Below are 24614 nucleotides of genomic sequence, written 5' to 3' on the forward strand. Positions count from 1 at the left end.
TGTGTGTGTCAGTGTGTATGTATGTGTTTGTGTGCATGTGTGTGTGTGTGTGTGTGTGTGTGTGTGTGTGTGTGTGTGTGAGTGTGTGTGTGTCTATGTCTATGTGCTTATATATATATATATATATATATATATATATATATATATATATATATATATGTATTTATGTGTGTGTGTGTGTGTGTGTCTGTGTATGTGTCTGTGTATGTATGCATATGTGTGCATGTATGTGTGTGTGTCTGCGTATGTGTCTATGTATGCATGTGTATGTATATGTGTTTATGTGTGGGTTGGCATAGTAGATCTCAGTTGTCCCTGACTTTGCCTCACATTTTGGCCTGTTTTCTTGTAAAATATGTGGTGTTGTGTCAGATTAATGATGATTGCAATCACTAAATAATGATGGATATTTGAGTTTCAGATTTAAAAGTCTGCAGAAAAAAAAACATGCTAAGCCAATGCCTATTGCTGTAGCAACATTTTAAGTATACAAAGGCAATAGCTGTCCCTGATTTTGATCCAGTTTCTGACATATATTTTTAGCTTCCACCTCGATTCTTGTGCAAAGATGTTGAGATGTATTTGGGGGTAACTATTTGAAATGTCAGGAGCCACTAGAGCGAATCCTGAAACATGGAGACTGAGTGGCCAAAAGAACGAACATATATATATATATATATATATATATATATATATATATATATATATATATATATATATATATATATATATATACCAAGTCCAAGATGCCCGTTTCTTGGAATAGTCTGTTTTCTCTTTGATATATGGAATCTCAGAGTTGGTAGGTATAAGTTCAGGGAGTGTGGGGAGCTTGCTCCCCTACACATCAAGGGTAGCAAGGGAGCTCACCTTCCTTCTTTAAAAAATGAGTTTAAAGGAGAAGAACAATCTCTGAGATTCGCTCCTCTCCTGAATTTTCAGTCTTTTTCGTTGGGAGTGTTAGCACTTGACATTTCAAGTGCCAACATTTCAATAGTGACCCACAGGTTGCTGTGGGTTGCACACTGTATTTTGACAGTAGGGAGTTAAGATAAATTCCTAAAAGGCAAACACAGTGCAGACCAGAAGTAGATTGCTTTATTCAGATATACATATGTACCTTTTATAAGATATTTTTACATTTTTATTTTTTCTCATGGATCATTTCAAGCTTAATTTCTGCCCACAATTGCATTTTATATGTATTCTGAGCTGGGCTGTGTGCTTGTTCTGTGTTTGTGTTAAGGGGGTATGATTTGAGAAATGATGGCACTGTGCTTTAGTATTTAAAATGCTTTTTACTGTTTTAAATTGTATCTGATGAAGTTCCTGTAATTTTAACTTTGGGACGAAAGCGCTTATTTTGTGGAGAATAAATCGTTTTGTGGATTTTATTTCTGGATTTCTACTTCTGGTCTGCACTGTGCTTGCCTTTTTGGTTTCATTTTGATATCAGTTAAGATAAATTCCTGCCTGGCACCTATTCATGTATTCATTCACTCATTTGATTGCAATCAAATATCTCAGGTGTACAGTCACAGTCACAGTTATATAAGTGGCTGAAACTGATGGTCACAGCTGGGGGGGGGGCAGAAGGTAACTAACATTTTGTAGGGGTAGGAAGGCAAGCACTACTCCCAAACTGAATTTATATACATCCTTCCAAGCATTTGTCTTTTCATTTTATTGGGGCAATTACTATTTTGTTAGCTTTGAGCATTTAAGCTTCAGACTCAAATTATTTTCCCTTGAAAGACAAAAAAGACAAAAGAAAAAGAAAAATTAATTTCTTTCCTTACTTGTGATTTTTTTCAGGTCAGTATTAAATCAAAATTTTATTAAAAAAAGCTTTTAGAGGTACCTCGAAGCATCTAGAACCCTATGACTTTTGAGAGCCTAGCAGCTCCCAGACCTCTGGCTTAATTCATTTACTTTCTCCAAACGTATTGCAATGGAGTCTTTGCTGGCTTGTTAGAGTGTGTTAAAAGCACAGGGAGACCTAAAATGTAAGATAAGGTATGAAGAAAGCAAGAAAGACGCAATCTTTCTGAATGATGTGGTGACAGGATTAAATGGGAGCAGTGGAGAGGCACTGAGTAGGTGCAGGGGGACATGGGGTCCATTTCACCTAAGTCTCGCTTGCTGATTTCTGTCAAAAGTCTGAGATATGTACTGTCAATAAAGTGGCTATAATGAGTGGATACATACCAAGGCAGTCTGTAAAAAGGAATGAATCATCTGTTGTTTGATCACAGGTAATGGTCATTGACGTGCCGTAATTAGCCCCATCCATTCAGTTGCTTCCTGTGACTCAAAGTGGGCGTGTCTCTAGAAACCTAAACTGCTCCTTTTCACCAGCTATTTGCAAACCACAGCCTTTGGGGAAGTGAGAAGAGGCACACAATTAGTGTCTGGCAGGGGGAGAGAAGTCCACTACTTAGAAACATCTGAAGCCAGCAGTAAATCCCCTTTGTCGTGACTTCAGAGATAGAATGGAAATCATACATTTATTGTTATAACAACTTTTTCTACGTGAGGATTTTCATGTTGTAACCATAGACTGCAGAGGCTAGAAGCCTATTGGCTAGGGTGTTGCTTGATCTGAAGCTGACACTTACTCCATTCTCTAAAGCAAGGTGTTACATTTTTTTCAGTTTCTAACACCCCTTTTGTGTAAAAAAAAAGTTGAATAAAATGGATCAGTTTTGATTGCAGAGGTTCTAAACCTATTAGAGACATCTGCAGCACCTGTCAATTCCAGTACACCTCAAATTAAACTTTTTTGCATCAGCTGTGTATGCAAAATTTAATGTGGCTTACACAAACAAGTAACTTGAATACTCACCTAAGAAAAAAGCATTGAAAGAATAGCCATAAAAGAACTGAACAACTCAGTTCTCATTCAGTTTTAAATATGTAGCAGAAAGGTATGGTAGGCAGCCATCAAAGACCATTTCAGTCAGTTGGCACTGTAAGTGCAGTGAAACAGAATATGCACCATCTATGTGTGTACATAAGCCAACCCATCAGAAGTGGGATATGGATTGTGTGTGTGTGTGTGTGTGTGTGTGTGTGTGTGTGTGTGTGTGTGTGTGTGTGTGTGTGAGAGAGAAAGAGAGAGAAAATATTTTAATTCATTTTAACAATCAAAAAAGGAAAACACTTTTAACAACAAAAATATAGATCTTAAATAACAGCACATGAAGAAATAACTATGTAAATTGAAGTCACTAAAGACAGAAACTATATTGTTAATATTTTTGCACTTGTCAGATACTATATAACAGTACTGCCTACTGGTTTACCCCTAAAGAAATGTCCATAATGCATTGTTCTGTGTTGATGTCCAAATACATGATGACATAAGATGCTTGGACATTACTTTCTTTTTCAAATTATTAACTGACAGTATATTTATTATTTTTCCCATTGGATGATTCTCTTCATTTTTATACGCTGATATTGATATGAATTGAGTTAAGGTAAACCATTGTTGTAGGAAAAGTAAGCAATATTTCTTACATATGGTAAAATATACAGCAATGCAGACTCATGCAAGAACAGGAGATACTTTCATAAAACTACATAAACACTGAGCCAAACTGCTAAAGATAAAAGACAAGTAATGCAAAGTATGAAACACTGAATGCATATATCTATATACAGGAAGCATAGGCAAGTGAATATGAGGTGTTGAGCAAGCACATTTGACATTAACTCCTGGACAAGGGTAGCAGAAAGGGAAGTGAAACCATATAAAAACAAAAACAAGACATAACAGTAGGTCTCTGACTGCTTGTCATTTACACGTCTTGTTGGGAATAATGTAAGGCAAATCATCTGTAATACTGGATAGTAGCAAACACGTTCTTATTGCCATACTGACCTCCATAGATAAAAACATTTATTATAGGCTTGCTGTAAAATCATAATCCATAATACCTGCACTAACACAGCTTCTGTTCACAGAAAGATATGTACTAAACATTGCATTAAACCAGATGTACTGTAAAACCTGTATTTGTCAAATGAAAGCCATCAGATAATCTTCGTGTTGCAGTGCTCTCTGTCAGTGCCCCAGCATGACATTTCTGATTATTGTTTTCCTTTTCATGAAGTGGCAGATGGGCATAGTGACCAGCACTGTATAGTGCCACAAGAAACATCAGTAGTTATCAAAATCAGTGGTTTAATGGTCTTGTTAAAAAAATGCAACATAACAGATTGTCAAAGTAATATATACAGATGCAACCCTTTTGCATAACCTCTGCATGGAAAGGTCTGCCTTTCTCATAAGTAACCCTCATTGCCACTGCTACAGATGCTAGGGTTTCATAAATTGCTTCAAGTAATACACAAATTTATTTAACGACAGGATTTATGGACTGCACACAAAGTCACTTTTAAACAGCAGTGAGTCTATACTCAATTAAATACACACACACACACACACACACACACACACACACACACACACACACAAAATGCACACCATACAAGAGGAATTCAGATAGTACATGTTATATGTTGATGTTCTTCCTAAAATTATGAAATTGTCATAATAAGAAAGGATATGCATCTCTCTATATCTCGTAATAATTCTTGTACTGAGAAGCACCAAGGAGAATCCTTACTGCTAACTGCTTAAAATGCAGATGTATCTTGAAGTAAAAGTACATGTGAATTGTGAGCACATACAGACCAAATGTATTCATTTTTATACACTTTTTTACTTCTCTTTGCCTACCTACCATCACAGCCCCCAGTCCTGGTCATAGTGTATCCAACTGGGACCATCATCATGGAAGCTATCAGTCAGCTTTTGCAACCAGGTTTGCTAATGACTGCCAAGAAATGCAGCATGGTTTTGTTTGGTAAATACAAACATCACTACTGCTTACCATATACTTAACAATATCCTTAGATCTGACACAGTCATCTGGGACCTGGTAGAACATATGTTGATAACATATTCCCCTTTGGCCACCATGTCTCTGCAATGGTTAGCAAATCCTTGCAAACAGTACAAGTTATCCTTCATGATTTCTTATCAAGGTCCAAAGAAGTTATAATCAAAGTTTATTTGTCGGTCATTAGGCTTATCATTGAATGTAATGCACCCTTCATTATATACCTCACTGAGCACCTAAATCAGATTGAGAGACCTCAGTGCTTCCTGACCAAAATTATCTCAGCTTTCAGTACCCTTGGCTATTTTGACAGACTAAAACCCCTCTCTGCTTACTGTCATACAGACTCCAGAGGAGTGGCAATCTCTGTTTAGTCTTCCATGACATGAATGACCCAGCACTCTTTGAACTCCTTCACATAAACAGAACCAGTGGTAAAACAAACACCTGTTCTAGGGACCTAAGCCTGTACTACTGCATCAATAACACCAATGGCGGAAGAGATACCTAACTTATTATATACTATGTTTCTGAAAAAGGATGCCTTTACCTATCAAGCAGAGCACTTCCCTAACAACCTTTAATACCAGTCTGGATGACTGGATGGGTGATCAGAAATTTTCATCAGGGGTATGTGGAAGACGTCTTCTTAACAGGGGAGGGCTTTGTTAGCCTCCCACTGAACTCGGTGATATGGCTAAGTTTTCTGATGGTCTCCTTTGGCTGTAAGCTTAGTAAAAATCTATGAACCTAGACCTAGACATGGGATTATTACAAGACAGAGGATGTACTTTTCATAAAATGAATGGTGCATGTGAGAACAATATATAGAAATTAATGCTCAAATAAATGACTACATTTATGTAGATTAGTAAGAACTGAAAAGTATTTGAGCTTGTGCTAATGCATAAGACTGAAAGGATCTGTGGTGGAAACTGTATGTATAACATTTACATAGAAAAAGGAAGGTGGTATTGAGATCTTTTTCTGTTGACATTAATGCATGTAAGTTCATGTTACAATTTAGGAATGTGATGAAAAAATAATGTTGTTTCAAAAGAAAAAAAAATGGGACGACTGAGACTATCCTAAAGGAATGTTTAGAAGAGGGAATTGTACCAAACAACTGTAAGAGGGCATAGTGAAAGTTATTGATAAGGGCAAAGGAGAGAAATGTGACATGAAGAATATAGTAATTTAGATATTCTACTTAACAGAAGAAATTTGAAATCAACACTCAAAGTTATACAAAGGGAAATGGAGAAATATAGAACAAATCAATAATAGTCTGTAACCAATACTTTTAAAGTAATATTTAAATAGTCACTATAATTACAATTCAATGCCATTTTATTGACTTTCCCAGAAAATTTGACACTGCATTCCACAATAGATCGGTTACTATGCTTAAGATAAATAATTCAACGTATAAGTACTTTTTTATTATATATTAACATCCTTTACTTAGTGTATGGTATCAAGGCTGATGCCTCGGGCCTCCAGAAAACTCACATCCATACAGTTTCTCGCAGTAACGCCAGTTAATTCATTCATGTATTAATCAAAAAAATAGATGAGAGTCAGTAAAAGCCTGACTTGTTTAATACAAAGGGAAGATGAATTCATAACTGTATATTTAAGCCTATTCATCACGCTTGACTTTAGTGCAAAAGTAGCAAATGCAAAAAAGTAGCTCTTATGCCTGTTTTAGTTCACTTCACTGACAGACTTTAGAATTTATATGAATAACATATAAAATGTTATGTGAACGTGTCCTCCCTCCTGCATCACTGTACAGCTCCCTACCCAGTGCCCCATGTCCATTGCCACATTTTTAATCCCCTGGACTAATTCCATAGGGCTGGGACAAGCATGAAACCTGAGAGCATCCTGGGGGGTCCATTCACATTGATTGGAGGGGTTTCCATTTATGCCCTACCCCTGTTACTTCCCCCTCCCTTTTGGCCCCTTGTGGTACATCAGAGGAGTGGGTATACAATGGAAACATGGATTTATTCCTCTACATCACTGGAGTAACTAACTGTAATATGATTATTTTATTTGACTTGAACTCTTGTGCGATGGAATGTTACTAAATCTCATTTTGGCATAGTTCCTTTGCCATTGCTTATCATTCATCCCTACTGTAATGTATTACTTTTATTTTTATAAAGCCCTTACAGAGGGTTTATTCCATTTCTTCATAACTTTACATGTACACATGAGCTGTCTTTCTTTTCATAAGTTGGAAAACATTCTTTATCCTGTTATTCCATTTCTTCATAACTTTACATGTACACATGAGCTGTCTTTCTTTTCATAAGTTGGAAAACATTCTTTATCCTGTCATATACTGTCTGAAGTTGTAAAATATTATTTGTGCTATCATATACACTATATAACTTAAACAATTTCCTTACTTCTGTTACCATGTAAAGTAATAATTGCTCACCTTCCATATCCAAAGTAAAAATATATATATATATAGGGAAAACCATTTAACTCACTTTATTCTTTAAATCTAAATGTAACACATACAAAAACAGAAAACAGCCTGTTATTTTATTTATAATGCACAGTACCCATAAAAATCAAGTATACCTTCATTACTTTCTTAGACCAAAATTCCAGGGGCACAGAACTATGTAAGCAATTATTTATATTAAAAAGGTCCTATTCAATTACACTATTACCTTTACTGTTTTTTTTTTTATAAAAGGACTTTAAGAATGAGTTACCATAGTGAAAATCCAGTAAAGTTAAAGCAAGTGCACAATATAACGTGCTGAACTTGGGGCCATAATCCTACCATCATCCATTCTTTGAATAATTATCTCCATGGTTTTCTGGGAGAGTTCCCCTCCATCAAACTTTTATAGATAGCAGTAATCCATCGCAAGAGTGGTGGAAAGATTTGATTACATAAAAAAATTAACTACAGAACAAAAAAAGTCGTTATATTCAAAAGGCAGAGTAGAGGAAAATATGTTGATGACAATTTCATGACTCAGTTACCTTGTATTTTCCATGATCCTATGATCCTCAATACCCTTCTTCGAGAGAGGTACATGTTACTGCTTTGGGTCTTGTAAGACCCACCATCATACTTCTCAACCATTTAGAGCGAGAAATCCAGACAAAGCCATAAATAATGGGGGGACAATGAGCCCATAAATAGGGACAATTTTTAAATATTGCTCTTACAAACTTAAACAGTTAATAGAATAGCAGGTTTTGCATTTGCATGAATTTTCTGAAGAGTTTGAAGTCTGAAACTCAAATGTCTGTTATTTTTTTCTCACTTCAGTCTTCAAAGATTTGCCAATGATTTACAGAAAAAAATTCATTTTAGGAAAAATATGGACCAAAAATATGAGGCAAAAATCTGGACATTCTGCAAAAATCTGTACAGTTGAGATGTATGCCCACCATCAAGATTAATAAAGTTGACAGAGATACTTCACACTGAACTACTGTACTTTGAGAGATACCGAGTGCTATTTGCAAGTAATATTTGAAAAACCACAATGACCACATTTCTGTTAATGTATCCAAATTAGACTATATACAGATGAGTTTCAAGGCATCACAGAAAGTTGACAAATAGATGAATAATTTAGATTCTGATACTGTGGGCCTAAATAGACAGGGTTGCTGTAGCAACAATTACCACCAAGCTCATTGACTATTATCAACAATCTGAGTCGGTAAAAAGTGCCTAAGTGGGTAAACTTCCATGAACAGTGGATCCAGCAATGATTATTTCTATTAACACCAGAATTATTTAAATAATATTTTACTCCTCTTTTAAAATAATAAGTACGTTTCATAACAGCTCTTTTTAACTGTCAGGATTGTGTCTACATATTGTAGGCAATAGAGAAATCATCCTCCTGTTCTTAACATGAGCACATCCCTGTACCAGCTTTTACCTACAAAATTCTCACAACCATTATTTTACATTTTATCCTAAACATTTAAGACTTTTTAAAGCATGCATAAAGTGTAAGAGTTATTGACCTCTGAATAACCCTCTTACAGAGTTTTTGGTGCAAAAATGTGTTTTTCTTCCATTTTATCTCATTGATAAGGAATTGACTAATGAAATTGTTCTCGGGTACAATCTCCAGCCATGACATCATCATCAAGGACTGAACCCACAGTAGCTTAGTGACTACATAATAGGAGTGTGGTGCCTGTAATTGTGAGTCCTCCAACTGCAAACACAAAATTGCATTTCAATATTCATTTTTGTGCAGGGAGTTTCTCCATCTGCCACTTGATATGAGGGCTTTCCCCCAAAACCTCTATTACTTATGTACACTAACTCTTACATCACTGCACCTCTAGTTAAGGAGAGTACTTTGAGCTACCACAGACTCACAGTTTCTCACTTTGCACCTTTGTGGTTACAGGTGTGGGCCTTCTGCTTTGTTCCATATCTCAGCACTTAAGTTAGAGTACAGGCTACAGTATTTCACTGTTAACTGTAACAAAAGGAGATTCATACTTACTGCAAAGATAACTTTCAACTAGGTCTTGGAGGAAGAGCATCACCAGTGAAAATTGACAGATCTGATGATGATGTAGCATTAATACTACAAGTAAGTAGTTATGTTCTAAACAGATAATTTTTTATTATCCACAATGCCTGTCTAGTGAAAATAAATCATTGCCCAGTACTAATTATGACGTTATTTTATGGGCATAATCATACAGAAAATGTATGTAGATAGAGAAATCTAAAGACACACATATACATACACAAACACACGCATATTCTCTTCATTCTTTCAAAATAATTTGCAACTTTTGCATCTAGAATATAAATGGAAATGAAACTTAGTGCAAAACAGACATGAATGAAAACATCACTAATATACTTTATTTTTCCTGCAATGTTTGTGGTTCTGGTGTGGAGGTATTGTTTTTATTTATTTTATTATAGTTAAATGTATTTGCTGCTAGTGTCATAATGATGACAAGTTTCAGTTGACAATGATTCTTGTTGGCCAGAGCTAAAAAGACTCCATTTAATAAAAGAAATAACCTACTTGCAGGATTATTCTTTAGGTGTTATATGTAGTGAGATATAATAATCTGGAGTTATTTTCCTGATTCACAGCAGAAGTATATTTTTCTATTCAATATGAAACACCGTCATTACCATTGTAAATATGTGTGCTGTCTGAATAACTTTGTGGTTTTCTCTCACCCTTCTTCATTTATAGTTTGTTAAACATAAGCATTTTTGAAATAACATTGGTACCGATTGAGGCATTTCTATTAAAGTCTTCTGAGCATCAAAGGCTTGATCACAAGTCATATCCCATCACTACAATCTGTTAAAACTAATAGCTGCAGCTCTGTGACTGATTTTGTACTCATTCATGTTCAGCTTGAGTTTATACTTTTTCATTCTACTTGGTAACTGAATCCGTCTTCTAATGATGTTCTTCTGTGGTCTCATTCCAAACCAGCATGTTCCCAGTAATGTTAAAAACATCATCAGATATTTCAGTCATCTGTACAATGGCTTTCCAGGTGCTGATAAAATAGTGAATGGAAGTTCCTAGGAGTGTCTATCTTCCTATAGGTATACTAAATGTACATATCTTGGAAAATTCCTCTTCTAGCTTGATTTGACACAATGCATGAGTAATATCAAATAGAGAAATATACAGGAAATACTTTGCATTTAGCACACCTCTTGCAACTTATTTCATTTTAAGTTAATATTGTTCCCTCTTTATACTTTGATCCATGTGTTTTGGCTTCATGATTATATGAACAATCTCAGGTTTAATAGTACCCATACTATTCTCCCAGTCAAATGGTTAATTTCATTTTTAAACATACTCATGCTGTCTATTTTGTGCAAGTTCCTTTCAGTTTTTCATCTCAAAGCTACTTTAACTTTACTTTGAGCATGAGCAGGAGGGAAAATGTTGGAATCTCTCCATATTGTTCTCCTCATCTCAAACAAGTAAACAAAACTTTATAGTTATAGAACACATACATATTATGATTTCTTTTCGCCATACTTAATATCTGAGAAGTCAGATAACCTAATATAGAATATGTTTCCTTTCCAACTATCTGGGACTGAAGCTTGTATTTTTCACACTTATATTCCTAAGTATTCAACTTTTGACTTAATGGCAAAATTTGATGGCCTGAATAAGCAAGTAAGTAATTTATATGTGGGAGGGTCATGCTTTAGTTTTGTTGCTTTGAATGTTTTACAAGACATTTTATTTCACTATGCCCCTATGTCTAATTGAAGTAATACACCCTGACTATTTATTTTGAGTTTCTGTGTCCAGATCTCAAATTTATTATTTTGCTTCAAATTCTCAGTTTCACACTCATATACACAATGCCCTCTTTCCATACTTACTGAACTCAGTGATAAGTCATATTTGTTGCTTTGTTCTTCCACACATATTCATTCTGGTTGCAATATAATTTTTTATATTACATTCTTTTGCAAAATGACTTAATTTGAAACACCATTTACATTTTTTCCATGGACGCACTACAAGACATTTCTTTTCATCATGCTTACAACCACATTTAATGCAGAACTTGTAACAAATACTATTTTTATGCATCTCAGTGCTTATTTTCACTGTGTTCTTGTCAAATCTCTTTTATTTGTTTAAACATGCAATGTTATATAGCAAAAACACTGAGGTAAGGCTCCAGGCTTCAAAGGTTTATTGTTCATAAAAGACACAAGCGCTTTCACCCTGTGGGCTTCTTCAGGTGTAATAAATCAAGGTACTAGCTCCTCTATTTATACTAATTAACACATACAGCTTAGAGCATTCTTAAAGGTATATTCAAGATACAAGCTCTGTATTAAACAATACTAGTAAAGTACAAAAGTCCAAAATACATAAATACAATATAAATATAAAAACATAGATGTAAGTAAAATACATGTAAACCTGTGATTAAAAACATTTTATCTGTGCAGGGGTTTATTTCTTAGAGCTGGTTTTAGAGGGATATTTTCATTCAGGCCATGACCTATAGTAGCTTTAAGTCTAATGATCCATCTGGCCTCTTAAGTTTTCAGTTTTTATCTTGACATCACCTCCACGTATACTTTCAAAAACTCTGCCAATAGCCCTGAAAGAAAATACATGTTGGGAATTGGTATCACTGGTATGTTTTGCTAAGGCATTGTGTGAACTGTCTTTTCTTATGTGGTACACATGTTCCCTATTTAATACAGAGCTTGTATGAACAATGGGCTATCAATCTGGCTTAACCATAAATGTAAAATAGGCATTCCAGGGGAGCTGCATATGATAATTAGCCATGTGTTCTACCTCAGAATTGGCTGAGGTAAATATTTTACTCAACTGATTAATTCATAGAACCACTCGGTTGTGTAAGTCACTACAGCCAGTAGCATTACTTAACTCAGCCAAACGCTTGAGTTCACTCATTACTTTCAACAGATAAGGCTGAATTAGAGGTAATTATCAGGTAGTTTAGGAGATAGGTAATGGTGTGTATATGTGTGTGTGTGTGTGTGTGTGTGTGTGTGTGTGTGTGTGTGTGTGTGTGTGAAGGGTGGGGTGTCCATACATCTCAACTTCTCCCACACTAACAAGCAGTGAATGTAATATAAGGGGAACACTAGACACCAGGAAAACTTTTATCACTTTAAATCACTGAAAAAGATAATAAAATACAGGGGGAAACATTGTAAATCAGGGAACCTTACATCTCTTTAAATCACTGAAAAAATTAATAGAACTGCTGATTTTACAGCAATATGCTTCACATGAAGAAAATAACCTATAAAACTCTGACTTTATTGGTTCTTGACTTATTATTTATTTTACTTATTTATTGTCTTTTGTTTACCGGGAAAGTCCAACTGGGCACAAGTCCCATTTATAGCAGGAGCCTGGGAAGAAAAGCTATACATAAAATGTATATTTTCAGTGAACAGCAATAAAATTAAACATTTTAAGCATTACTTTGCGGATAGTTTTGACAAATAGTAAAGACATTTATCATATACTTTAGAAGCTATATTAATTAAGTCAAAGACATGTTATCGTGTAATAACTATAGATACAAGAATAATGATAATGGATGTAGGTTCAGTATATGTATGACATAAATGAGGTAGGGTGCCACTAAAGCAAGATCAGAAAATAAAGGAGGAGGAGGAAGAGGAAGGGTATTAGCAGAAATAATCAAGAAAAACATAAGTAGGAAGAAGGGCTGATAGGGGAGAGGATAAGATAACAGAAAGGTAAGATGATGAGGTGGGTAAGAAGGGGGTATTAGTAGGAGAGGATTAAGAATAATAGGTTAGTTGGAGGAGCAGTGGTGGGGATGAAAGAGAAAGAGACAGTGATAACAAAGGTGAAAGAGGCATGGTGATTGACAGACTGGCAATGAAAAAGAAACAGAAATGTGGGTTTAGTCAGAATGGGAGCATTTGCATGGCCATGAGGAAGTTAGGTGTTTTTTTAGGTTGTGTTTGAAACGTGTGGTAATGTTTTATTGTTTTATGGTAGTGGGATGGTGTTTCAGTGCTTAGCAATACAAGCTGAGTAAAGTGAGTTTCCTGCACTGTTATGAGACTTGGGTCCTGGTCAGGAGATATTTGTTCTGTGAGGAGAAATTCCTTGGAAGGAAGTAGCATTTGAAGATGTTTTCTAGTGATGGGCAGGTGTTAAGTTTGTGTATTATTTTGTTGACACTAAGCAGTGAGGAGTTGGTAAGATAATTAGGTAGTCTGAGCCAGTTTAGATGCTTCAATGCTAGGCAGTGGTGTGAATGCTTTGGTAAGTTGGATGCAAACTTAGGTATTTTATTGTAGCAAATATCCATTTTATTTTTAAGCTGGAGTGATGGTTTGTCAGGATGGATGCTGCATAGAGATGTGAAGGCAGAAGATTAGATGTTGCTAAAAATTCCTAGAGTATTCATTGAGAAAGGGTTAATTTCTACAGAGAAAGCCTAACTTTTAGTGAGCTTGAGTGATGTGTTGATCATATTTTAAGTTATCAATTAAGACACCAAGAAGCTTTGTTTTGGAAGCTGTTTCAGTTGAGGTATTATCTGCTGATGTGATGCTGAAGGATTGTTTCTGTGCTGACAAAGATTTTGTTTTTTTTGCATTTAAAAGTAGTTGGTAGTCATCTAGCCAGGCCTCAGATGAGGGAAAAAGGAATCCTGGGTCATCTTGTGGAGTAGCGGCAGATGTGATGCAGAGTGTATGAGCATGGCAACATCTGCGTATTGTTCTTTGGTACATTTGTGAAGATTATTAGTGAATATGTTGAATACTAAAGGGCCTAGAATAGATCCCTGAGGAACACCAACAGAAAGAGACAGAAAAGGAGAGAGATCTCATTTCCATTTTATAGCCTGACATTTCTTGGTAAGATAGTTGGGGAAGCAGCTAAGGGATAACTAGGAAAGTTCTAGGGAGAATAGCTCATGGAACAGATGTTGGTGTGAAATTTTGACATGCCTAAGAAGAGGGAAAATACTAGGTTGCCATTGTTTCTATTAGAATGTATGATTTTGGTAAAATTGAGCAGAGCAGTAGTGGTGCTGTGGTGCTGTGGTGAGGTAGTAAGCCATGTAGAGTGCTGGACAGGAGATTGTTACTGTGGAGATGGAAAAGGAGTTCAGAATGAATGCATGTTTCTAATATTTATTTAATACTTATGAGGGTCATGTTAAGATTGCCAGACAAAGCCTGGCAAAATACATGACACCAGACAGTCATTCAAAATATTATTCTAATCTACTTAAAAGTTTATAAAACAACAGGTCTTGCATTTCAATGTATTTCTGTAACAATAAGAAGAATGAAACTAATGTCTCTCTGATTGTAATCATTCTCGATTTACAGGGGATAGTGATAACACTGGGGACATTCTGTAAATGAGGGTATAGGTAAGAGGATTGAAGTTGTTTCTATGTCTGTGTGTGTTTTTGGATGTGTAAATATATGTCTGTGGGGGGATGAATGACAGAACTGCCTGCGCCAGTTTGATGCATGGACCACTAGTGGTGATTACACCAGCAGAGTACTTGTTAGCATTTTCAGTAATCACTGAGCAATTCAGAGACATGCAAATTAACAAATAATGAGGTCCTTCTTCATTTAAGTTAATGTGTCTCTGAATCATTGGTTTTTGTGATCCTACTTAAAGGCTCTTTGTTATGTAGTCTTACTACCCACAGCCAAGCCTGTTTCTGAAGCCTGGTCTAAATCTGTTTCTTGTAACAATATTCCTCTTGTTTGATAATTTTGCATACGAGAAATAATATGGTTTCATATAAATATGTCATATCACTCATCAAAGTCAGAGCCTTTAGCTCCATTCTTTAAAGGAGAACCACACCCACAGACTCAAAAAACATGTTTATTTCATCATGGTTTAGTGTTTTCTACATTTTAACACCACTCTGGGACTATTTACAGGATTTTAAATATTTTTATACGTAATTTCTGAGTCTGACCACATTGAGTCTGGCATCTTGAAGTAATTCTGATTGTTTAGTCTTCATCTAGGTATCCCATAATGCAATGCTTGTCTGTAAAAAATTGCATTACTCAGACATCTTTCTTCCTAAAGCTCCTGACACTGCATTGATTTCATATGCATACACAGCTAGCTTTCAGTCAGTTTGTTTTAAGTAACATTTCATGCCATTCACTGATTACTTAAAACACAAACAGTGCACATGACACAAAAAAGACTTTCAAAGTGTATTTTACTGCTGCTTCTATTCAGAATGGATAAATTGCAGTCTTTTGTGAAGCCTGAATTCTACGACTTTGACTTATCTCCCACCCCTCTTCACACCTAACTTCCCTAGCTGTCAAAGTGCTAAGGGTAATTTGAGCTTTTACCTGCTGTGATTGACAGCCCACAGCAAGAGACTTGACTCATGTACTGTTTCCTTTTTCTAGCCTTTACTTTCTGTATGGGCAGGGGAAGGATCAGGGAGCTGTGACATCACAGCATGGGTGATTTTTATGGTGGTTGTCGTGATGTCAGTTTGGGGTGGGAACTGGCCAGAAAACTACCTATATTCATTGGCCTTGATGACATCAGTGAATTGAAGACTGCAGCAAGCTTTTCCAGGGTGAGATAAAAGTTTTTTGAAAGTGAAACCATTACAGTACATTAAGGTTCTGTTCTAGTTGAGAGAAACAGTACATTTAAAATATTTTAAATGCTGTATTGTTGTTTATTCATAGTAGGGACAGTAAATAGGGAGCAAAAGGGCAGAGAAGTTGAGGATTTAATAATAAAATTCCATTTCCATTGTTGTCCTTTAATTCAGTAACATACACATCAAAACCTTCCATGGAACCTTTTGCCCTTGTGAAAAACAAATGGCTGCTATAGGGCGTTTGTTTTCTTAGCTCACATTAATTCAAAGTTTCTGTCTCATTATAGCTATAGCACCTTTATGTGATTCATAAAATTGGAATTTATTATTCTATTCAGTCACTTCTTTCCTGCAAAATGTAGAAATATGGCACAATGTATCTTCATAGGCATTTTAGATTTTTAGATGGCAGTCAGGAACAAATCAAGTTATGGATCAACAATATTAATTTTTCAAAGAAACTGCCTTGAAGACAGATTTTCTATGAAAAATATGAAGTATGTAATTGGACTATATCTTAAACATAATTGATTATGATCAGTTCTCTGATCATAACCAGGATGTTATATGTTTGTGAGATATGGATGTCAAGAAATGCATCTCAAGAGTGAATCCTGACATCCACGTCAAGAACATGTAACATCCCAGGTTATGACTGGAAAGACCTGTTCTTAATTCTTTGTAGTGCATACAGGTTTAGCAGCTTCCATGTTCTACAAAAGTTAGAAAAAAGAAAATGGTGTAGTAGCAACAAGTGTTTTACAGCCTTAGAAAGCCTCAACACACTTATCTCTGCTACACAGAAAGTGGCCACCAAAGAAGGATATTAGGAAAGCCAATAAATACTTTATTTCAGCTTTTAATATAGTCTGAATTAAGTATGTAATAGCTTTTCACTGCACTTCTGCTGTGGCCGCTGAGTACTGTTAACACTCTAGCATGAGACTGTCACTTATCAGTCTTCGGGAGTGCTTAACAATTGTTAACCACCTTTCTAAAATTAGGAAGGTGTTTAATAAACTCGGTTTGTACCACTTTTTCAACATAATTGTAGCTTTCCTTATAGTACAAATAACTTGGCATATCTTGCTTGAGTTCTGACCACACTGGTTTTGCTTCTAACATAATGCAACATTTGACTTGTTAAAATTTAAAATAATTGATATTAACACGTTCTGTTTTAGTGGCATCTCCCTAACTTTACTTTTTTGACCATATAATAATAAATTGAAATCAGACTATATGACTTTATATCCTAGCATTCGGATATTGTAATGTGCCAGTCACTTCAAGATGTACATCACATATTATACATAGATTCCCCAACCTTCTTCATTTTAGTGAACCATTCTCTTAAAGATACATTCAATATATTACACCCCATCTTTACTACCTTCAGAATTTCTGCCATAGCTCAACATCCTGACATGTAACCTCTAATCCATCCCTCCAGATTTTACCCTAAAGAACAAGTAAAATCCCTCACCTATGAAATAGGGCCTTTAATCTGTAGGAAAACGTCTGCTTCTGTAATAATATTTTGTCATCCGTTACTTTACACAGGGCCAGAAATGCTACACAGCTTGTATTAAGGTGAGTACCTAAACGTATTGACAGACAGTAACCTCACAGGTGCAAGTTCTACTGTCCTCAGCACTTAATGACTTCCATCAAAAGTGGTTTCCATTCCCAGAGACTATATGCATTTACCAAGTAAAACTCATTCATTCTAATAACTACAAGCTGCCAAAATAAATCTTATATCATGAAAAACAGGTCTATATTAGATCATCAAAATCTTCTTTCATCAACAGTTTATTCATCGATCCCTATCCATCGAAACTAACTTCAGCAAACATCGAAATTGTTTACAAGGTAAGTAACCAATTGGCCAACAATACAACTTTGTTCTTTTCCCCACCATAGTGCGATCTCGAAGTTAGGGGGTGTGGGGGTGCAGCCCCTGACATTGGGGAGTGCTGGGGGTGATGTCCCACATTTGGGTGGGTTTGATTTAGTGCGATGTATGTTTTGGTGGGGTAGTGACCAATGTTTTACTTACCCTGTAAAAATGTTGATGTGCACTGAAGTTAGTTTCAATGGATAGGGATCAATGAATAAGTCATCAATGAAAGAAGATTTTTGGCGATCTAATATAGACCCATTAAAAACATAACATCCGTTAAAAACATAAAATCTTTATCAGCCATATAGTTGGTAGATGTCTTGTTTCTATAGACAGATGGTTCAGAGTGTGGCTTGATTTTCCAGCCTTTGTTTATCATGGCTAATAAGTCTCTAATACCTGTGTACTTTAGGAACATGCAATATACTACCATAAGACTATAGTAAAATCTGCTCAAGCTACTGCAGTACAGAACATCCATTCCAGATCTGTACCAGAACTATTAACTTTGATGAGAAGCTACAATCTGCCCAGCTGATTTCAGACAAATTCCTGTCATTACATTATATATTTATGAAATTTTTCTAATCTCACTCCTCCCAGCTATAGGAACTGCTTGCTTACTTACATCATAATGATAGTGACTGTTTATCAAATTACCACTCTCTGATACATACATTGTTTAACTACAAGCATCCACAAATCCAGGTCGGACATAAGAAGTCTCTTAAAGCATTGTGACTGGGAGTCATATTAAGGCTGGATGGAAAGTAAAGGCAGCCACTGGGGACCCTGCCAACTAGAAAGAATGCAACAGTGTATTAGGTGTGTTTCTTGTATTACTCTGCTCTGGATGTGTATGCAATGAGGCATTACCTATTCATAAACCTCAATTCAGTTTCCCCTCCAACCCTCTTGTAGCCATAGCAGCAGCCAATAGCAGACATGCTATTGTTGACAGATGCTATGGCTACAGGTCTTGCCATCAATGATAGTTTGTTTTTGAGTATTTAAGGAATGGCAGTACATTTGGTATGCAACCTACTCTGCTATCATACAAAGGGACAATTGATAAAATAGGCATTATCTGTTTTCCACGAAAATGGAGTCAGTTTCATTACTAAACTATAAAGGTGAAGGGACCTGGCCATTGCCACATTCTCATTAGTGAACATAGTGTTGCATCCTCATATGTGGGTGGATAGTTGTGTTTGATGGTCATATGGTGTTGCTATGCATGGTACTACTGCAGCTTTTGAATTTATGTATTTTGGGGCATTATTCTGTGCCTCTCCAGTTATGTTGTATCTCAGTAGTAGTGCCTCAGTCATCAAATATCTGTTTGTCTACTTCAGTGCTGGGAGTATGCAGTGAGGCCTCCATAAATATGTGGGTTTCCTACGTGGTATACACTGCAGTTCATGCATCTGTGAATTGCAAAGGATGGTTCGGCACCTCACTTGCATACCTGCTGCATTACTAGACTTCTCTATGTATGCAGGAGTGCTTATAGATATTTAAGAAAAGCTGGACATTTTAATGAATTAAGTAGGACTTTAGTATACTGTTCTTAACATGTACAAGACCTGTGCAATTGCAGACCATTTTTATGAACCCCAACCAGCTTCACTCACAGCTTGTGTATGTGACAATGCAGGTTGCCCCCCCCCAATATGGAGACATCATTGGAAAGGAGGCAAAATACCATTCATTGATATGGCACATTTACTATCTTCAGCAACAGCACTTTGTTTGCCTTAGTCACAGAAAGTACAGCAGTTTCCTTAGTATTTCAGACCATATTCCATGCATTATCCAATCCCGAGTGCTCTCTGATGCCAGTGACTTGAAATCAAAAAACAGGCTAAATGCCAACAATATTTGGGTCAACAAAAATCCGACCCATTGGTAGGCTTCACACATGAATGACCCTCAGAACACACTGCTTCCACAAAACAAACAGCACCTCCTCTGCCTTTTTGCAAACAAGGAGGTGTTCTCCCCAATGTATTCTGTATGGCACTGAAAAGCATAAATGTATTTACCTAATTTTCTGGATAAATTATGTTTATACAGTATAAATACCACAATGGATCTCCCCCAAAAACAGAACACGTTATAGATATAAAACATAAAAAAGATAAGATTTCTTAAAGCAACACTAGCCCTCATCAAACATATGTTAAGCAATATAGCTAACCACATACATATATGACCCCTATCCACAAATTAAAATACTATGAAAACTTTTTGACATAAGAATGATATTGATAAAAATGAAAATGATAAAAGATAGTAAAAATTGAGAAGTACATTGAATGTATTACAATATAAGACTGGCTTTTAGCCTAAGTACTGGGCTAATGGATAAAGTCTCATTTAGTCCGGGATATACCGTGGCATTAGTCTGAAGCTGCCATTTGAGTTCTTTAATCTCTGAATAATTTTCCATTGGTCCCCCTCTCATCCCCAATTCCACATGATCTATTATTATAAAAAAAAAATGATCAGCATTTTTTGACATATATCCTGCTAGGGCATCAGCCAATCAGAATGTACCAATTTGCATATAGGAATATATGATGTCACCATACTGGGTGGCGTCAGTTATAACAGTAATTCCACATTAAAACAATGGCTAGGGGAGGGTAAGATTGCCATTTTGGCTCATCTATGTCCATGGATTATTTTGGGTCATTAGATAAACAATTAAAACAACTGTAAGACTTTACTTTGACCTTCAGAAAACTACAACTTGAGAACAGCTACTTCAGAGAATGTCTACGATGTGAGCACATTCCAAAAACCCTCAGGATGTAGAAGTTCCCAACGGGACTGGAGAGAGGGTCAGCTTTGCACTGTGAGTTGATAAACTTATTTAATAGACATGGCTGTGAACTTTTACAGGTCCTGATTAAGGACAATGACAAGAAAATAAATGAACTGTCAGATATTATATTTAAATTAGACAAAAGCATACAGTCGGACTTGTTATTTCAAAACAATGGTATTGTATAACATATGCTTGATGAGGGCTAGTGTTGCTTTAAGAAATTGCTTTTTAGGGGTGCTAATTATTTCTTAATTAAGTATGGCAGTATATAAGATACACTGTGAACTGGATTTGGTTTTCTGAAGAAGTCCTTAATTTTGGAACGAAAGCGCTAAATAAAACTACTTGGAGTGGATTTGGGTCCGTAGTAGCCTTCTTTTTTTTGTTTTTCATACTTTGTGTGGATATATCTGGTATTTATGTTATAGATATAGTGTGATTAAGGTGGTCAGTAAAGGAGTAAATAAAAAATGTTGTTAGTTTATTGTGAATTTTTAATGAGCAGTAAACATACATAGGTCAAATGCCTTTATGCCCTGGTCATGGTTGAAAATTTGCATTTCGTCCTGATGTAATGGTCCTGGTCTTGATTAAAAAGCCCTTGAACAAAATCAGTTCACCAACCCAGTAAACAAATAAAACATTAACTTAACAATGGCTGTTAAGCAAACAGACATGCCTCCTGGTAAATGACACCCATTAACTTCATGCCATTATGTTTTACAAAGCTTTGAATAAATGTCAAAATTGTTTTCAAGCATTCAAATAAACTAAATATCAAATGACATATTCTAATACAAAGCCTATCTTTCATGGCTGATATCATTTTCTGTTACTGACAAACATAAATTATATTTGTTTCGCTCCATAGCAATGTGCAATACAGAGATGCCTTTTCCTCAGAAGTGGTTCAGAGTAAATAAGTTGGGTTAACAGCTAAGTAACTAGGAGTCACGCTTAGTATTAGTGGATGGGTAAGAAACCCATTTTAGGTCTGCCTGCTGTATGCAACAAGTTAATGCACATCTTCTTCTGAAACATGGTAATACAGTGCACCTCTTTACATTATATCAGACATGGTTTCACCCTGAAACCAGTAGTGAAGAAAATAGCATGCTTATAAATGTCTAAAATAAATATTATGCCAAAGAGCAACACAAAGCAAAATAATCACACACACACACACACACATATATATATATATACACATATATATATATTTGATATTTGTTAATCAGGAAAGTCCGACTTGGAACTAAGACAATTTTCAGCGGACTGCCAGAGAGAAGGCACCCTAGCTGAGAATCTAACCGGAAAAAAAATATATATATATATATATATATATATATATATATATATATATATATATATATATATATATATATTATAGTTCATTAGCTGGGTGTCATTGTGTTAGAAGAATTGAATGATAATATTTCAGTGTTTCATCACTGGTACCTCTTGTTTACACAGAAAGTGAATTCACCACATAAAGTATTGGGTTCCCTATTAAGTAAGCAAATGCTTAATATAGCGAACCTGTTTAATCAACAGCTAAATGTTGAGATGGTAAAATCCTGAAGACACGGAACAGCGATTTTTTTTTCCCAGGGAAAAAAATCACTGGGCATTTTCGGGACTTTGCTGTTTCTCCACTGTGGTGCGATCTCAGAGTTGGTATATTTGAGTAGGGGTGGTGTGGCAGCACAGCCCCCCACTTTATTTTGTGTTTGTTTTTTTTTTTTTGTTTTGTTTTTTTTGCAGACCAGCAACTTTTTACCCTGGGGAAAAAAATCACTGTTCCATTTGTTCAGAATTTTGTGTTTTCATTTTTTTTTTTTTTGGTTTGATTATACAGCATTCGCTATTTTAAGCATTCGCTGTAATAATATAGACCCAAGTATTGTATGACATTTCAGGTCTGCTGATAGCAAAGCTCAGTCATTCATGAATGAAAATGTGATATTCTTTTTGTCTGACTCTCCAGAATACACTTCCAACAATCCTTTGTGCTTACATGTGAAGTTTATCATATAGAGTTGAAAAGCACATTGTTGTTCCAACTGCTTTTGTCATGAAAATGTCCTAACCATTCTTCACAAAGCTTCACTGTTATAATTTTCTCTTTTCTCCAAGATCATATTTCAGCCAAGTCTGACTGAAGGAACATGTGACCTATGCTCTTGTTTTGTATACTTTGTACTGTGCATTTAATTTCCATAACTGTCTATGTCTAGAAAAGGCTCAGTGGCTACCTCATTACCCCCCCCCCCACCCATTTACATTATATATCCTGACAGCAGCGGCCTGTATGCAAGTCAAGAAGTAAGGTCTTTAGGAATGGTTAGTTAACGCTGGTCACTGCATTTTAAACATATTTTACAAATTATGAATTGTATACCTGTTTGGTATCTACTTCTCTGAAGTACAAGCTAACACAGAAGGTCTTTGGCTAACAAAGTTCTCAGATGACTGCAAACTAGGAGCCATAATTAATTCTTCTAACGATGTGGACATCCTACAAAAGGGCCTCACTGAGACAGATGCCTGGTGTCAAAGCCATGGCCTCAAGCTCAATGCCAAAAAGTACATTCTCATCCCTTTTGGTAAAAACTCTGTACCCATGAACTACCACATAGGCGGTAGTCTACTTAACACCGAAAGTGTGATAAGAGACCTTGGAACACAGGTGGACAGTAGTCTCTCCTTTGATAATCACATCACCACAGTAGTCAGGAAATCCTTCTATGTGGCACACCTCATCACAAAAGGTTTCTCATCCAGGAAAAAAGAGGTCATTGTTCCCCTCTACTCGTCACTTATTAGACCCATTATAGAGTACAATGCCCCTTTTGGTGTGTACCTCACAAGACATCTACAACAACTGGAAAGGCCACAGAAATACCTCACAAAGAGGATTACCGGCCTCAAACAGATGCCCTACACAGACCGTCTCAAAAAACTGCAGCTTTACTCTGTCACATATCGCCTACTCAGAGGCGATCTCTGCCTAACATACAAAGCTATGTCAAACCCAGAGCTGTTGGACATGCTCCACTTAAAGAAATCCCAATCCCTCCGGGCTACACGCTCTAGGGACCTAAACCTTGTCACCACAATAAACAGAACATGCTGGAGGGATAGATTCCTGTCTCAGAGACTTCCCATACTCTGGAACAAACTACCTATCTATATCAAACAAAGTTCCTCATTAGCACTCTTCAAGAAAAATCTTGATGATTGGATGGGAGATAGGAAATTCACCCCGGGGATCACTTCTGCGGCTCTGCTTGACAGGGGCACAGGAAAATAATTTTCTTGGGTGGCAAAAGCCAGGGTACCGTTTGGCTAGGCTTATATAGGCCCTAGGGCCAATAGCCTAGTACCTACCTATGAACCTATAAAAGGCTCCATAAAAAAAAAAAAAGAATTACTATGTTTCAAGTAATACCATGTTATCTGCAATTCTCAAAGTATCTTGTTCAAAAAGTAGTTTTCTAAAATACTGTGGAGAAACATTCAAATCAAGAAAAGAAATGCACTTCAAGAAATGATGCTTCACCACCTTATCAAAGAAGTATGCAAATTTAACCTTCAATTGTCCATATGAAGTAATGACAAGAATTTGATATTAACTCTGATAAATACACACTTAGCCTCCATGCTGAGTAGACACATCAGAAAGAAATTATTTCAGATTTAGAAAGCAACATAGATCTGTAATATATTATTTTATTATTGAAAAGAAGCAAAAAGGTAGCTTTTTATGCATATTATTTTGATTCATATGAAG

The 24614-nt window shown here is 35.9% G+C and overlaps 1 protein-coding gene across 3 annotated transcripts in view; it reads left to right on the top strand.

Moving 5' to 3' along the window:
- The window catches only part of LZTS3 (leucine zipper tumor suppressor family member 3), a 1582991-nt gene that overhangs the window by 1493300 nt on the left and 65077 nt on the right, over positions 1 to 24614 (top strand). The gene's annotated exons all lie outside the window — the stretch shown is intronic.

This window comes from Protopterus annectens, chromosome 2.part2, assembly GCF_019279795.1.
Source record: "Protopterus annectens isolate FY-2018-M chromosome 2.part2, PAN1.0, whole genome shotgun sequence".
NCBI classification, from domain to species: Eukaryota; Metazoa; Chordata; order Ceratodontiformes; family Protopteridae; genus Protopterus; species Protopterus annectens.